The 16,329-nt window shown below is 40.4% G+C and overlaps 1 pseudogene; it reads left to right on the forward strand.

The window, feature by feature from the left end:
• Window positions 1–8,985: 8,985 nt before the first annotated feature.
• LOC124988325 (importin subunit alpha-4-like) lies at window positions 8,986–11,394 on the forward strand (annotated as a pseudogene).
• The last annotated feature ends 4,935 nt before the right edge of the window (window positions 11,395–16,329 follow it).

A 16,329-nucleotide genomic window follows, 5' to 3' on the forward strand; every position in this document is an offset into this window, starting at 1 on the left:
AACAAAAAAAACAAAAAACCCAAAAAACAAAAAACAAAATAATACATGAAATCAGTGGAAAACCACAAAAGCATCTGAACAAGCAAGTGAAAGAGGAGGAAAATGAATGCTTGATTATCTGAATTGTTGCATAGTATCACTGGTAATTGGAGAAATACAAGTTAACAGTGTCAAGGGAAACACTTGGTACTCACAAGACTGTGTGGAAGATTAAACAACTGGTGAGCACAGGAGCAAAAGTAGAACCCTGGTGTGCTGCTGGGGAGTGTAGACAGGTGCAGGCAAACTGTGTAATGTTAAAGTGTCATATCTGTGCGCAGTTGCTGTATAAGTTGGATCCCATAGACAGTAAAGACACTTTTTTTTATAAGAGATAGCGTTTATTTTAGTAGTAATATGAAAGCAAAAGCAAAATTAAAAATGATAGGCAAGAGAGAAAGAGAAGAAAACACATCACCAGACCAGGGGAAACATCAACACCTGAAGTCATACAACAGGGGAGTCCTGGGGTAGCTTCTTAGGGTCCCAACTAGGGGGTCCCAACTGGGAAGTCCAGGGCAGGACAGTGCATCTTATCCAAGGGTGAGACTCCAAAGTCTTTTTCCCAGTGGGGTTCCTTAAATACAAGTTAGAACAAAGAAAGAAAGCTTCTTTCTACAACCTGCCTAACCTAGTGATTCCCTTAAGGACACTTCAACTTTCCAAGGACTGGCCAGATCCCTGAAGGGAGGGAGTGTTAGCCTTGAGATAAGTGAATGAGTGATTGAGTTCTCCTGAGTGAGTCAAACCCAGGGAGAAGTCAGCATTCTTTAGATGTTCCATCAAGGATATGTGAAGGTCACGGCAGGCCCATGGACAGGAAGGATCTTTAATATTTTCCTTAGTCCTTTAACTGAAGGGAAGTTTGGCTTTCCTAAGGGAATTTCCACACGCAAAAACCTAGTATCCACTTTGTCCTCATGGTCACGTAGTAGAGAGGTCCACGCTCATGTGTTCATGATTTTTAAAAAAAATATATGTACATTTTTGTATTGGGGGAAGGGAGAGAGTAGAAAAGCAACCCCTATACTGGGCCTTATTCAGTGGCAGCTTCTTGTTCCATAGGGTTAGGGAAGACTTTGAGGAAATAAAAGTTGCTTGGAAAAATCCAGGTGTAGTTGCTTTGTATGTTGTGAGGGTAGAAAGGATGAAGTAAAGGGTGAAGCCCCTCACACCCTCCATTTTGCCTCAGACTACATACTGGGGTGGAGAAAGCACCACTTTTATTCCTGCTTCTTGGGGTTGTTGACAGCCCCATAGTGATAGAGAACCACAGCAAGAAGAGCAACACACCCAACATGTTGGTGAAGATGGTGAGCTGCGATCATCCTGTGGAGAAGGGGAGGGACTGAGCCTCCATCCAGCACACTCCTCTCCCCTCTAGACAGGTCCTGGCCCCCATGCTCCAGCCAACTAGGAACTGTCCCCTATGAAGGGATTCTATTACAAAGTTTTGTGGTTGGAGCTGGGTGCTGTGGTGCACACTTATAATCCCAGTGACTTGGGAGGCTGAGACAGAAGGATAGCAAGTTTGAGATCAGCCTCAGCAACTTAGTGAGACCCTCAGCAATTTTGTGAGACCTGTCTCAAAATGAAAAATAAAAAGAGTTGGGACTGTAGGTCAGTGGTAAAGCACCCTTGTGTTCAATTCCCAGTACTAAAAAGAAGAAAAATTCCCAAACCAATAACATACAAAAGCCCCAAATAAAAATATAACAAACAAACCAACCCAGAGTATTATAGTATTATATCTCCCCCAAGGCCCATATGTTAAGGGCTCAGTTCCTATGAAGCCAGAATTAAAGACAGCCAGTCAGGATAGGTAGGTGATGGGGCTGAATCGAGAAAACGTAGGCCAGTTTGGATAGGGGAAGTTAGAGATCGCTGCTGGGGAGATTGGAATGTTATGTCTCCAGAGCCCTTTGATCACCAAGATTACCTGCCAATACTACCTTTCCCGAAAGGTTGCAGAAAGGGAGTTGTTAATTAATGCCCCCTGGGCTGCTACCTGCCTGGATCACTCCATCAGGCTCTTCCCCCTACCCATCTGCTTCCCACCTTTTGACCATCCCACCAGCATCTCCTGGGCCTAGTCACATTTGCAGGAAGGAGAGAGATAAGGGGGAAGACAGCAGGAGAACAAAGAAAGCAAAAGTCTATAAAAGGGGCAGGGGCTCTCACTTCTTGGGATACCAGAATACCAGCCATGGCCCCCTTCTCCCTCCTGGGAGAAGTCTGTGTTACTACCTTTAAATGAAACCTGTTTTGTATGCTTGCCTTGACGTGCTTCTTTAATGTTCAAACTTAAAATTTGAGGAAGCAGAACCTGTCATCAATAACCGTTGGTATCACCTGGGGCAGTGCTATGGGTAGGTGGTGAACTTTTAGGAGATGGGGCCTAGTGGAAAATCTTTAGGTCAGTGGGGGACATGTTTCTGAAGGAATCCAAGTCCCCTCCTCTGCAACTTTTTTTTGCTCCCTGGTCATGAGGTGAGTGGTTTTGCTATGCCATGTGCTCCTACCATTGTGTACTACTTCACCATAGGACCAAAGGCAATGGGGTCAACCGATCATGAACTGGAACCTCCAAAACAGAGAGCCCAAGTAAACCTTCTCTCTCTCTCTCTCTCTCCCTCTCTCTCTCTGTCTTTCTCTCTCTCTGTCTTTCTCTCTCTCTGTCTTTCTCTCTCTATGTTCTCTGTTTATAGGTTAATTATCATGGGCATTTGTTATAGTGATGGAAAGCTGACTAACAGATATACATGGTAGTGTATAGATGGAAGGAAACTGGTGATGAAAAATAAGAAAATGGATAAATAAAATGTTTTATAAGCATAAACTATGGCAATCTAAAACACTGAATAAGACTTACACATAACTTACAGATAGATCCTAAAAACATTGTCAAAGAGATGAAATAGTCTAGTGTCACAAAGTTAATAAGTTATGGAGTTGGGTCTAGAACAAGAGTTAGCCATCAGTATTACTTGTCATAGCAAAATGTTGCCAACAGCACAAGTGAATGTCTGTTGGGATTGGGTGAAATAAACCATGAAGCATCCATGCAATGTAATAGTATGCCCAAGAAACAATAAATCTCATCTTTATGCCGACTGCAAAAATCTGGCTGTTTATAAAATGTGTGGGAAAAGATGGAAAGAACTACCTTAGGTAATTAATCTGGGCTTGAGTCAGGACTGGCCATGCCTAGTCCCATCCTTAGTGCTGAAGTTCTAGAGACAGGACCCGGACTGGATCAAGCCTGAATCATCCTCTGATCATGTGTCCTTGTGGGACAAGTCCCCTCTGTAAGGGTAAGCACAATGAAGTTGTAGAGATGACATGACTGGGTAGTGTCCAAGCCCAAAACCAACAGTTTTGAGCACTGGATGTTCAGGCACCTTCTGAACTGTGCCACTCTACCTCCCAACTGGTCTCTAGCTGCACTCAACCAGAGAAACCTGTGAATTCTAAAAGCTTTATAACTCTTTCAAATATTAAGGAAATTTTCTACATTCTATAAGTCAATAACAACAACTACAAAGATTTAGGAAAAAACTAATTTTAAGTATAAGTTTTTTTTTTTTTCAGGAAATAAATCGCAATATTAAAAAGTCACAAAAGTCAGTGTAATGTGGAGCAATGGCAGGAGGGGAACTTCCCAGTCCTCTCTCCCAGGGGAAACAGATATTGAAGGTATGTGTCTGAGGAAGATGCTTCAGGGTTTGCAGAGACACAACCTGAGTTCTTGTTTCAGAGCACAGTTGCAGTGACCAAATGTACAAGGAGAATCACATCAATAATGATTGCTGTGAATCATCAGATGGTGAGCTAAGGAGACAGCTCTGGGAAGGAAAGAAGGTAAGTGAGGGGGCCTGATCCCCACTCTCAGTTCTGACCCTGTTGAGGGTCTCCAGAATGCCTCCTTCTGTCCCTGACAAGAGGCTCTATGCCCTCATCCTCTCCTTACCCCATCTTAGGGTGAGGGGATCAGGCAGCCTCTCATGTAGCACCCAGTACATGTATCTTTGCTCCTTTCTAGAAGGTAACACCACAGCTGCCCATTTCTGGAAGGTTCCATCTCCTGCAGACCTGATCTCCACAAGCTCCATGTCTTATGACTGACTGGTCTTCCCCATCCTGCTGCCAGGTCAGGGTGATCTCTACAAGGTGGAAACCCAAACTTCATGATCAGAGGGCCAGTGGGTCATGCATCTTTAGGGCTCTCAGGAAAACAGTAAGAGAAAATTTAGGGAGTTTGGTTTCCTTCTAGTGGACCATTTGTGCAGGAATCATGGGGCCACCCTGGGACTGAACAGAATTTGGTAGCCAGGAGGGGGCACAAAACCTAGACACCAGTCTGGATGCAGGGGTCTGGGGTAATCTACTCCAGTTCTACCCAATACCAGTAGAAACCTCAAGAGTCTGATTTTCATTTTGGTTTTTGGTGGTAATAGACAAGTTGGTTCTAAAATTCAACCTGGGCAGAGGTGAGACGCCTGGGGTCTGGGGCTCCAGGTCTGAGAGGAGGAAAGGCAGCTTCAGGTTCTGACCCAGAGTCAGGCTCCTAAAATGTTGTGAGGTGGAGCCAGAGAATGGGGAGAGAGAAGTAATCTTCCCTGCACAGCTTGATTCTCAAGGCCATGCTGGGGTCAAGGAGAACTGTTGACCAATCATTTCCGTGACTTGCTCCTTTCTGAGTTCAAGATACCTGCCGAACCACTCCACAAATTCTCCTTCCAGGTAGGCCTTCTGGTGTCCTAGCATATCATTCACCGTCTTCCTGCCACTTGTGCTTGAGCCAGGACCTGTCCGTAGCTCAGGTCCTAGTTCAGGAAGATGAAATTAGTCCCGTTGTGCGAGAACTGACTCCACAGTTCAGTAGAAGGCGCCATTCAGGTCCCAATTCCCAGCCTGAAATCATCTGAAGAGCATTAGAAACAGGTGGCCTTAGGTCAACCCTATTTGCATTGCCCTGCCCTCCTGCCCAAGACAGCCAGTGATTGGCCAAAGGCGATGTCAGTTACAACTCGAATTGGAAATAAAATGAACAAAATAAAAATCCTGCAGGCTCAGCCCGGGCGTGAGGTGTCTTGTGGGTGACTACCTCCCCACATTCCTACCAGTCGGTGGGGCATGGGTGGGTGTGCCTACCCCACTCGTTGGCTGAGCTTTCTGATTGTAGGAGCAGCTCAAGGTCCGAGATTCCCTCAGTACATGTGCGTTGCTCTAGAAGTCCGGTGTGTTGCCTTACCCATTCCCCGGCTCCTTCTTTCTTAGCAGCGGCTGTGTACTGGACATCCCAGCGGAACCGCCAGGACACCGCGGCTTTGAAACAACTTACGGAGTAGGATCCTAGCGATCCGCAGCGACTGAGACCCTGCAGGACCCTCGTAACTCAGAATCCAAGTTGTTGGAGTCAGGATGTGAGGGAGAGTGGAGCTCCCAAGATGGAAAAGATGCAGGGATTGAGAAGGGCGGTAATTTAAGAGGGTGAGGTGAGGAAAGAGCACCAGTAGATCTAAGTTCATATCCTCCGTACATGGATAATCAATTGTCTCAGCAGCTTTTGTTGAAAAGACAGTCCTTTCTCTCGCAAGTGCCTTTGCACCTTCGCTAAAAATCAGTTACCCATATATGTGTGTATCTATTTCTGGACTACTCGGTTCAATTGTTCCCTTTGTCCGTTTTTGCACATCATGACCACCATACTGTTGCTATAGCTTTACAGGTCTTGAACTCGAGTCTTCCAGTACAATGATAAGCAGTAAGAGTAGATAACCTTGTCTTCTTCTTGATTTTTAGGGGGAAAGTATTCAACTTTTCAACATTAAATGTGATATCAATCAGGTTTTTCATACAGGCCCCCCCCCCCAGGTTTTTATTGTTTTTTAAAAAATATCTTTATTTTATTTATTTATTTTTATGTCGTGCTGGGGATGGAACCCAGGGTCTCACATATGCCAGGCAAGCACTCTGCCACTAAGCCACAGTCCCAGCCCCTACTGGTGTTTTTAAATTATATATAATGGTGGAACTTGTCACTTATTCATACATGCACATGGTATTAACATAACTGGTTCAGTATCATTCCTTTTTTTTTCCCCTTTCCCTCCCTTCTTCCTCCCCTGGCTCCATTTCCCCTATACTACTGATCTCCCTTCCATTTTCATGAAATTCTCCCGTCTCACCTTTATTTTCCTTTCTCTTCTACATATGAGAGAAAATCTATGCTAATGGTTTGAGTTTGGCTTATTTTGTTTGACATAATGTTTTCGAGTTCCATCCATTTTCCTGCAAATGACATAATTTCATTCTTCTTCATTCTTCTTTATGGCTGAATAAAAGTCCATTGTGGGCCTGGGTTGTTGCTCAGTGGTAGAATGCTTGCTTCACATCCTTGGGGCACTGGGTTCAATTCTCAGCACCACATAAATAAATAAAATAAAGGTATTGTGTCTATCTACAACTAAAAAAAAAGTTTTAAAAAGTCCATTGTGTATACATGCCACATTTTCTTTATCCATTCATTCATCGACAGATACTGAGGCTAATATGCATGTATCACTATAGTAAGATTACTTTAATTCTTTAAGATAAATACTGAGGAGTGGTACAGCTGTGTCATATGGTGTTTCCATTCCTTGTCTTTGGAGGAACTTCCACACTGATTTCCATAATGGTCATACTAATTTACAACCCTACCAAGAGTGTAAAAGAGTTCCTTTTTCTCCATATCCTCTCTAGCAGTTACTGTTGTTTGTATTCTTTAAAAAAATTTTTTTTTTCATTTTTAGTTGTATATGGACACAATGACTTTATTTATTTTTATGTGGTGCTGAGGATGGAATCCAGGGCCTCATACTCACTAGGCAAGTATTCTACCACTGAACTACAACCCCAGCCTATTTATTGCTTGTATTCTTTTTTTTTTTTTTTTTTTTTTTGCAAAAGCAAGAGGCTGTTTATTGGTACACAGGCGCCTGCGGGTGCTCAGCAAAACCTCAGCCGGAGCTTTGGTGAACTGGCACACCGGGCTTTGGGGTACAGGTTTTTTATAGGGTAAAGGGGCAGGTTTCACACGCGCGGTAAGCAACAGGTTTCTTATTGGCTATTTTGAATCCAGCACATGGGTCACCTAAAGGGTAAGGTCGTTTTTCGTACTATGTTCCTGGAAATTTTTGCTTGACATCTTTATGGTTCCTGCTTATCAGTTCCTGTTTGTTCAGAGATGGTCTGTGCTCTCCCAACCGCCCTGTTCTTTCTCAACCTGTTTATCAGTTTGACGACCTCCGGGTAGGTCGTGCAACCTTCCCAGGGGGGGTTGGGTGGAGTGACCTAGGTCATGGGTTTAAGACATGGAGCTGGGGCCTTTCATTCCCCCCTTTTTATCATGGATAGAATCCTATATCCATTTGTCCATCCTGCCTCGGTTATGCTGATGTTCTAAAAGTCCCAAGAAGTGAGCGCACCCTACATCTTTTATAGGTTAAAGTCTCTTTTGTTCTCCAATTCTTTCCCCCCTTATCTTTCTCCTTCCTGCCTACGTGACTAGGCCTGGTTTTGCATTACTGAGAAACCATGGGCAGGGGGAAGGCCAAGGTGATTCAGGCAGGTAAGGGCCCAGGGGGCATTAATTAGCAGCTTTATGCTTGCACTCCTTAATAAAGGCAGGTAAATTTGGTAATCAATGGGCTCCGGAGATCCTTGACATTCCATTCTTCCAGTGGCAGTCTCCAACTTTCAAAGGCAGATGGCTTCATGGCTTCATTTCCTCGAATTGACCCGATTCCCTATTTCTACACGAACTACCTGTCCTTAATTCTGGCTTCATTCCCCCCTTTAGCTATAGGAACTCCCAACTGCTTTAAGGAAAAGGGGGCGTCGGTCGTTCTGGCTGCTTCGAAGCTGAAAGGGGGCAGTGAGGGGCAAGCAGTTTGGAGTTCCTTTTTTTAAAAATCGGGTCAATCGAGGGGTCCAAGGTAGAAGTCTGGTTGGGGAAGAGCAGGTTGTAAAGTCAACTGGGGGTGGGTGCTTCTCCCAGTAGTTCTTCCAGAAGTTCCTCGGGCAGGGATTTGGGGCAGCAAGAACACCGATCTCGGTGGGACCTCCAGATGAAAGACCCTCCGTCCCCCTGTCCAAGGAAGATCACGCGAAGACACTGGCTGCAAAAGCAAGAGGCTGTTTATTGGTACACAGGCGCCTGCAGGTGCTCAGCAAAACCTCAGCCGGAGCTTTGGTGAACTGGCACCTATTGCTTGTATTCTTGATGACTGCCATTCTAACTGGAACGAGATGAAATCTCAGTGTAGTTTTGATTTGCAATTCCTTAAGTCCTAACAGTGTATTTCATTATTTGTTGGCCATTTGTCATATAGACCCTTCTGAGGTTGAGTAAGTTGTCATTTTGAGAGATTTTGTCAAGAATGGATGTTAGATTTTATCAAATACTTTTCCCACCTTTACTGAAATTATTGTCTTTTCCTTTTTAGTTTGCTAATATGATGAATTACTGCCCTAGTTCATTCTCCTTTGAAACAGAAAAATATCCTTCTGATTTACACCACAAGTCTCCAAAAGACTCAGAAGGACAGTGTCAGGTACTTTTGGAAGAAGAAAGTCATCAAAATAAGGATTGTTTGGAAGATTTAATAAACAGCTTGATTTAGTCCCTATTCCCACTCCAAGCTAATGGGTAACTGCCCTTTCCTCCCTATAACACTGAAAATAAATCTGAAGATATTAAGAAAAAGAAATCCATGAACTGGGAACATCCAGCACTATTTGAGGCATGAATACTGAAAACTGGGAAATTACAGTCATCATATGCATATTGAGTTCTGAACACCCTAATCCCAATGTTGAAATCTTGAGAGAGAAAAATTCTTATCTAAAATTCTGAGCCTCCTGTGCTGAGACTCGCCGCCGCTGGAGCCGCTCACAGCCATGGCTGAGAACCCCGGCTTGGAAAACCACCGCATGAAGAGCTTCAAGAACAAGGGCCGCGATGTGGAAACAATGTGAAGACATAGAAATGAAGTGACAGTTGAACTGCGTAAGAACAAAAGAGATGAACACTTACTGAAAAAGAGAAATGTTCCCCAAGAAGAAAGTTTAGAAGATTCAGATGTTGATGCTGATTTTAAAGCACAAAATGTAACACTAGAAGCTATATTACAGAATGCCACAAGTGATAACCCAGTGGTCCAGTTGAATGCTGTCCAGGCAGCAAGAAAACTATTATCCAGTGACAGAAACCCACCAATTGATGACCTCATAAAATCTGGGATTTTACCAATTTTAGTCAAATGTCTAGAGAGGGATGATAATCCTTCATTACAGTTTGAAGCTGCTTGGGCACTAAGTAATATAGCATCAGGAACAGACTCAAGCTGTTGTACAGTCTAATGCAGTACCTCTTTTTCTGAGACTTCTTCATTTACTACATCAGAATGTTTGTGAACAAGCAGTTTGGGCTTTGGGAAACATTGTAGGTGATGGTCCTCAATGTAGAGATTATGTCATATCACTGGGAATTGTCAAACCTCTTCTGTCCTTCATCAATCCCTCCATTCCCATCACCTTCCTTCGGAACGTCACATGGGTCATTGTCAATCTCTGCAGGAATAAGGACCCCCCACCGCCTATGGAGACAGTTCAGGAGATTTTGCCAGCTTTATGTGTCCTCATATACCATACAGACATAAATATTCTTGTAGACACTGTTTGGGCTCTGTCATAATTGACAGATGGAGGTAATGAACAGATACAGATGGTTATTGATTCAGGGGTTGTGCCATTTCTTGTGCCCCTTCTGAGCCACCAGGAAGTAAAAGTTCAAACTGCAGCCCTCAGAGCAGTTGGCAACATAGTGAGAGGCACTGATGAGCAAACCCAGGTTGTTCTCAATTGTGATGTCCTATCACACTTCCCAAATCTCTTATCACATCCAAAAGAGAAGATAAATAAGGAAGCAGTGTGGTTCCTTTCTAACATAACAGCAGGCAACCAGCAACAAGTTCAAGCTATAATAGATGCTGGATTAATCCCTATGATTATTCATCAGCTTGCTAAGGGGGACTTTGGAACACAAAAAGAAGCTGCTTGGGCAATTAGCAACTTAACAATAAGTGGCAGAAAAGATCAGGTTGAGTACCTTGTACAACAGAATGTAATACCACCATTCTGTAATTTATTGTCAGTAAAAGATTCTCAAGTGGTTCAGGTGGTTCTACATGGTTTAAAAAACATTCTGATAATGGCTGGTGATGAAGTGAGCACAATAGCTGAAATAATTGAAGAATGTGGAGGGTTGGAGAAAATTGAAGTTTTGCAGCAACATGAAAATGAAGACATATATAAATTAGCATTTGAAATCATAGATCAATATTTTTCTGGTGATGACATTGATGAAGATCCTAGCCTCATTCCTGAAGCAACACAAGGAGGTACTTACAATTTCAACCCAATAGCCAACCTTCAAACAAAAGAATTTAATTTTTAAGGTCAATCAAGTGCAGCATTTTTCTCATGTTCAATATGAAGCACCACCAGATGGCTACCAAATGATAAGAACAACAGCAACAAAAGACTCCAAAACACATGCCTCTTCGTTTTGATGCTTCTAAAGCAAGCCATGTCTCAGTCACTTTGCAGTTGCCAAAAGTCACTCTCACATGGACTGTAAATGCATATGCATGATTTCCTAAACTGTTTTAGAATTCTTAACAATCTCAACTACCCTATATTCCCTGGTCCCTGGTGCCATGCTGACAACTGCAGTCTCCAGTTTAAAATATTCCATAGTGGTGGCAAGTCAGCTGCCCGTTGGTATTCCTTTGGAAAATGGTGCACTGTGGATCAAGACACTTTGGTATGATGCATATTCACATTGGAAGACTGAAGAGGTGCAGTACGATCTGAGCCTCCGTCATTGTCCTCCACATACATATTTTCATATTCTTTATGTGGAAGAATAGATTTTAAAGTACAAGCCAAATGATTTTCATTGGTGGAACTGACACAAAAAGTAACTTAAAAACAAGAAACTTGGTTATTGATTAAACAGATAAGTTTTAAAAAACTGTACTTCATCTACCAGTAATTGATATGTTTATTATCTGCCTCAGAAGCCAGGGTTGGAGGAAGAACTTTAGATATGGATGGTAATGCTTTCACCATTATACCTAATTTTTGAGAACAGCAAGCCCTATTTGACCACTCACTTCAGCCTGTGTGTTCCTGCTGTTTTGAAGTAATCAAATGCTGTGCATGGTATTTTACCTGAGCTGCAACCTGTTACAGACTTGAACTTCTGTTTAAGTTGAAAGCAAGAGTCCCTCTATACAAAGGAAAAATAAAACAAAACTGCAAAGGTCTAAAATATTCATTGGTGATTTTTTTTAAAAAAAATCTTGCTTTCAGCTTTCAGGAGTTAATATTTTCTAATCTGATAATTGGATATGGTTGATTTTTATTGGGTTTAAACTGTGAAGCTTTCATGTTTACTGTAATTTAGTCTTAAAACATTTTTTACTTAGTAACCAGTGCTTTTGATAATGTGGTTGGCAACAAACCAGCAACTATTTAGAAGTGTTATAAGACTTCATTCTGAGTATTGGGAAAGTTCATTCAGATCCTACTCTAAAAGCATCTGTGCATATTAAAGGATTCAAACAGGGATCTGTATAGAGGAATAATCTGCAGTTATTTAACATAAACCTGATTTGCAGTGATCTTTAAGTAGTTCTGCAAAATCTGGTATTACTATGTAAAGTTATTGCTTTTGGTAAATTGTCTGACCCAGTTATTAATGAACGAATATGGATTTGAAAATTTTTAAACTAATTTGTGCTGTCACAGAAATGGTTTTGTTGCTCTTGTTTACTGGATGTAATTTCCCAATGCATTGATGTGAAGGGATAGAATATCTAAACTCATTTAGTTATGGGGGGGTGTATTTACTGTGATGAAGATGAGACAGATGCCATCAGAGCTTTGTGAATCAACTGGGTGTTTTCACTGATAAACAATACATAGCAGGTGTGCATTCATTACAAATATATGTATCTGCCAAGGTGGAGCCACTTTAAAGAGTGAGTTTTGTCTTGTATCTAAAGTGGATACAAGTGTATGTTTAAACTGCAAGATTTTTACTTGCTAGAGAATCTGTTTTAATATAGTGGTTTGGCCTCTGATTATTTATAGGTTTTATAAACTTTAGAATCAATTTCTTTTTAAGGTGGCTCAGATTTTTCAACTCTTGTGCACATAAAATTGAGTTGAAGTTCATTGTGCCTTTTTTTCTTTATCCAAATTTTGAGTTAAAGCTTCATATGGTAACTGCATCCTGTTCAGACACTATCGTCTAAATTTTTCAAACTGTGTGGTGTTCACTAAAAATAGGAATAACAAGATCAAATCAGATTAAGGTCACAAACTTTGGTGAAACCCATGAAGTACAAATTGTCTGGATATTGTGAATTTTTTGTCCCCCTTTCAACTTAGTTTCTTCCAGACTCTCATACTTAACTGACAGTTACCTTTCAAATTTTGCACACACTGAGAATAAAATTGGGCCTTTACTATGATGATTCCTATTTCCTCTTGTGTTTTAAGTGCAAACTAACATTTAAGTGAACATTAGCATCAAGTAGTGCAGACAAATGTGTACATTTGCTTGATTCAATTTATTGTGACCTTACCAGTTTTGAATTGGAATTGCACCATTTCATAGATAAAGGAAACTAAGTATATTGCTGCACTTTTAAGTTTTCAAAACAGTGTTTAAAAATTGCATTGTTTTTATTTTTTTTAAACTCAGTTAAAATAGACTAAAATGTTCTTTCAAAAGAGGCATCTAAACGTGTTCTTAATTTTGTATATGGGCTTAGGTTTTGTAACCAATAAAAAAAGCTGCTATCAAATATGAAAAAAAAAATTCTGAAAGATCAAAATCTCAGAAATACTGAAAAAAATTTAAAGACATTTATTTACACTTTTGAAAGGAAATTTGAGAAACATAAAAACAACAGAATCCGGCTGGGGAGATAGGTCAGTTGGTAGAGTGCTTGCCTCGAAAGCACAAGGTCCTGGGTTCAATCCCCAGCACCACAAAAAAAAACAAAACAAAAACAACAGAATCCTCTAAAACTACCTTTCATAATAATAGGCAATATAACATCATACACATCTTTGCCAACATAAACACTCAGAGTAAAAATAGTCATATGGATGTAAGATTTATGAACCAAAAACTGTACTCACAAAGAAATAGATCAAAAAGTGAGATGTATAAACATGTATCATTATGGTTGGTAAGCATGTGAAACCAGCTTTATAGCTGTGGTCATCTGAAATGGGTGATAGACAACTTAAGTCTTTTGATGAGATGGATCAAAACCTGCTGAGTCACCACCATAATATAGGCAATCACCCAGAGCTGAGAGCTTGAGAAATTTTATCTTTCACAAATGCAGTTGTGAAAAACAAAAAACATCTTCATTTGCTGAGGAAGTTTCAAAAAGTTTTTAGTACACACACAAATACTTAAAAGCCAATATTGTGATACTGCATTTTCCTGGCATCAAATTTGCAAAAAATGCATAAGACAAATTAGAACTCTCTAAAAGTCTTTTTTTCCCCTAAAAATATTAATACAATTTATACCTCCAGTATTGGAGATCATGCTAGGATGAAATATATAATATTACAAATTTTAATATAATGCTGACAATTTAAAATAATGGGAAAATACTAAAAAACAAAAACTCCCCAAACTAAACTAAAAGGAAAATAGTGGAAAAACACCAAAACAAACACACAAACTAAAGATTCCCAAACTAAATTTCGAAGGTTCAACATATGAAAAAAGTGTATTACAGGGAGAGAGTATGAGAACCTGCATAGAAGTAATCTGTAAGAGATTTTATGACTTTTATTAACTTATTAACTATATTTTAAAGTCTTACATAGTAACAAATAGCTGCTTTTTCTTTAAAAATTTTTTTTTTTTTTTTTTTTTTTTGCAGTTCTGGGGATTGAACCCAGGGACTTGTATAGGCTAGGTAATACACTGTACTACTGAGTTACATTCCCAGTTCTACTCCCAACCCCATCACCCCACTTTTTACATGTAGGTCATCTCACCTTGGACAATGTTCACATTCATTTTCTACATGGTATTACTCTTTTTGAAATGCTTCCATGATTCAGTTATATCAACATGAAGGTTCTCTATTAAACGTTCCCATCTGCTATGTCATGCTTCTGTGTTGTTGGGTACATGGCAATTCATCCCCCGTGCACTCATATACAGATCATTAATTTGGTGGAAACAATCATGGTGATCAAACAGCAGAACCACTGTGTCAAATGTATTCTTATTCTTTCTTGTACATAATCATTTTCAAATCAGTCATTAAGTTCATGGCTTCTTCAGGCAAATACAATTTTAATTCACTAGAATCTTCTGGAATTTCTTCAGCTGGAAGGACCACCAGCAGACAAATGATACATTTTTAAACTGAATGTTTGTCATTGCCACATTGCATGACCAATCTACACATTGCAATTTCCACCAAATGCCTTGGGTTGATTGGAAAAAAACAAACTTTATTGGTACTACTTTAAAATTTGCTTTTAGAAGCCTTGATTGCCTCATTCCAAATCTGTCATTATAGCTTATACTTTCAGTTGAAATTTACTTTCTTCTATTAAGTCCATTAAGTCATCAAATAAGAATTTATAATATGCCTGTCTTTTCCCAGTCATTGATACATAAATGTGCCAAAAAGTTCTAGAATTTTTGGATTCAACAGGGGTATGGATAAAATTTGATAAAACAAAAACAAAAAACCACAGGGGAGTCAGCCACTATGGTGCATGCCTATAATCTCAAGTCACTGGGGAAGGATGAAGCAGGAGGATCATAAAAGTTCAAGGCCAGTCTGGGCAACTGAGTGAGACACTGTCTCAAAACAAAACAAAACAAAACAAAAATTGGGGATGTAACTAAGTGTTAAGTGCCCTTGGGTTCAATCCTCAGTGCCAAAACAAAAATAAAAGCAAAAAACAGTGGGAACAGTTTTCAAAGTGCCATCCATGAGTCAAAGTGAAGCACACATGAGTTTTTCTAGGTTAGATTTAGAAGATTTATCTTAACAGTTAAATTCCTAACCAAGAATAATTCACCATTTAAGGAAGGAACTTCTATATCACCAAGAATCTGGTTCAGAAGGTCACTGAGCTTGTTGAGTTTTTTTTTGGTGGTACTGGGGCTTGAACCCAGGAGTGCTTTACCACTGAGCTACATCCTCAGCCTCCCCACTTTTAGCCCCAAAAGGGGCTTTTAGGCCAGGCATGATGGTACACACGTGTAACCCTAGCTACTTGGGAGGCTGAGGAAGGATTCAGCGAGGTCAGCCTCTTCAACTTGGTGAGACCCTGTTCCAAAATAAAAAAATAAGAATGGCTGGGGATGTAGTTCAGTGATAGAGCACTACTGGGTTCAATCCCTAATTCCAAAAATGAACTAACAAAATGAAAAAATGCTCAAAGTTCTCCTGCTAATCTACTCTGAATATGTTTCATCATCTGCAATCATAAAAAATCTTGGCAAAAGATCAAATTTAGTGTGCAAGAGCCAAAGAGCTCAACCATTGAAATGTGACTCACTTGGGGAGCCAAGGAAGGTATGAGAAGGATACAAAGGGTCCAGATATACCTAAGATGTACTTTCAGGCTACATGTTTCTGTTGGTTGTCATACTTGATCCTAGTAGACACAATTCCAGAAATGAACTGTCAAATAGTAACTCAAGAAATATTCAGTTACTTGTATACTGTTTAGTATATTATGTAAATAACTTTCAGACACATGGAGTCAGTGGAGAGACCAAGTTAGGGGCAAAGGCAAAACAAGTATGTGTCAGATTTTATCTATGGTCCCTAGGGAATGAATGAAACTCCCAGTATTCATATTCTGACACAGGCCCTTTCACAATGAATCTGACCTAGGCCACATGGCTTGCTTTGGCTAAGGGGACACTAGATTCCTGGGTCTTCTAGATAACCTTTCAGCCACCAGCTAAATGCAGCCACGACTCCAGCTAATTCTGTCCATATGGAACAGAAGTACTCAGTTAAGCCCTTTCAGAATTCCTAATGCAGATTCATTGCTGTATTAGGCCACAATATTATGAAGTGAATTTTTATGCAACAATAGGTGCAACAAAAGGTTTACAAGAGAACTGGAAGAAACAAAACTGCATTCCAGGAATAGTAAATTTTG

The sequence above is a fragment of the Sciurus carolinensis genome, chromosome 7, assembly GCF_902686445.1.
Source record: "Sciurus carolinensis chromosome 7, mSciCar1.2, whole genome shotgun sequence".
Classification (NCBI taxonomy): domain Eukaryota; kingdom Metazoa; phylum Chordata; class Mammalia; order Rodentia; family Sciuridae; genus Sciurus; species Sciurus carolinensis.